Source organism: Eschrichtius robustus, chromosome 1 (assembly GCF_028021215.1).
Source record: "Eschrichtius robustus isolate mEscRob2 chromosome 1, mEscRob2.pri, whole genome shotgun sequence".
NCBI lineage: Eukaryota > Metazoa > Chordata > Mammalia > Artiodactyla > Eschrichtiidae > Eschrichtius > Eschrichtius robustus.
In genome coordinates this window covers 133484712-133486754 of record NC_090824.1, presented here as the reverse complement: position 1 = coordinate 133486754, position 2043 = coordinate 133484712, and the positions used below count along the sequence as shown (strand labels likewise).

At 40.0% G+C, this 2043-nt stretch overlaps 1 pseudogene; it reads right to left on the bottom strand.

Moving 5' to 3' along the window:
• Window positions 1-428: 428 nt before the first annotated feature.
• Window positions 429-1113, bottom strand: LOC137760064 (ADP-ribosylation factor 4 pseudogene; annotated as a pseudogene).
• Window positions 1114-2043: the final 930 nt, after the last annotated feature.

The window sequence follows — 2043 nt, the reverse complement described above, 5'->3', positions numbered from 1 at the left end:
CCAGGAATCAATAATGGGGGGAAATATAAGCTCCTCAGTGCAAAAGAACTGAATAGTGTTTTGGAGCATTTCCCTGGCTGGTACAAGCAGTATTAAAAAATCTTTTTGAAAAAAAAAGTCTTTTTGGCAAGGGAGAAAAATAAATACAAATGGAATGCTACATTTTTTAAATCAGCAGACTGTCCCAGGAATGATAAAGGTATCAGTAAAGTAGCAAGGGGATAACTTTAAAACATTATTTGTTGTGGGCTCAAAAAAGCATTCAAAATGGATTTATTTAAAGGTGTCACATTAGCTACGTCCAGGCATTTAGGCTTAAGGAAAGTAAAATTAAAAGAGGACACTTTTTTTCCCCAAGTTAAGAGAATCTCTTTAAAACCAAGCCTATTGCTAAATGGCAACATTCTACTTGGTAAACAATAATTGGCAACAAAATAAGTTTAAACGGTGTAATATTCTGCCCAAACCAGTCCCAGATACTGTTTAATAACCAAGATGCAAACTAATTTTGTTGTAACAAGCCTAGACCAATTCCATCAAACATGTCCTTGGTTAGATATACAGTTTCATTTAACATTCTGAAAGCTCATTTGACAGCCAGTCAAGTCCCTCATACAGACCGGTTCCTTGTGTAGCACAAGTGGCTTGAACATACCATGTTCTGTTACGAAGAGACTGAGGACCTAATTTATCTGTCATTTCACTAATGGCCATGGCATTCGGCAAGTCCTGTTTGTTTGCAAAAAGCAGAAACATGGCATCTTGCAGCTCATCCTCCTGAAGCATTTTCTGCAGCTCTTCTTCTCCTTCCTGAATTCTTTCACGATCATTGCTATCTACCACAAAAATAAGACCCTGGGTATTTTGGAAGTAATGCCTCCAGAGAGGCCTAATTTTATCTTGACCACCAACATCACATACTGCGAAACAATTGTTCTCATATTCTACTGTTTCCACATTAAAACCAATGGTAGGAATGGTGGTGACTATCTCTCCTAACTTCAGTTTATACAGAATGGTCGTCTTGCCAGCAGCATCCAATCCAGCCATCAAAATGTGCATCTGCTTCTTGCTGAAGAGACGGGAGAAGAGGGAGGAGATGGTGAAGCCCATGGTGGTAGTGGCGCTTGCTATGGGCAGGAGCAGAAGGGGTTTGGGGCGACCCCGGGACTTCTTTCACGCTCCTGGCAAACTCAGGGAGGAAAGAGGAGCTGAGGGCCGCAGGGACGGCTCGCTAGCCAGTGTGTACCATGGAGCTCCCCTCTGGGACAGGAATTAGCAGGCTGATGACCTGCTCGACGACTCTAAAATACTGTTATCATGTGATCTATCAATCTCACTCCTTGGCATTTACCCCAATGAGTTGAAAACTTATGGCCACACAAAAACCTGCACACAGATATTTATAACAGCTTTATTCATAATTGTCAAAACTTGGAAGCACCGAAATGTCCTTCAGTAGGTGAATGGATAAATAAACTGTGATACATCCAGACAATGGAATATTATTCAGCGCTAAAGAGAAAAGAGTTATCAAGCCACAAAAAGACATGAAGGAAACTTCAATGCATGTTACTTAGTGAAAGAAGCCAATCTGAAAAGCCTACATACAGTATAATTCCAACTCTGTGATATTCTGGAAAAGACGAAACTATGAAGACAGTAAAAAGATCAGTGCTTGCCAGGGTTTGTTGGGGAGAGGGATGAAAGGGTGGAGCACAGAGGCTTTTTAGGGCAGTGAAAGTATTCTACGTAATACTGTAATGGTGGGTACATGGCATTTTACATTTGCCTAAACCCATAGAATATACAACACAAACAGTGAACCCTAACGTAAACTGTGGGCTTTAGTTAATAATAACATATCAATATTGGTCCATCAATTGTAACAAATGTACCAGACTAATGCAAAATGCTAATAATTGGAGAAGTTGGGGTTGGGAAGTGAGGGGAACTCTCTGTACTTTCTGCTCAATTTTTCTGTAAACCTAAAACGGCTTAACAGTTTTTAAAGTCTGTTAACTAAACAAAACAAGAACATCA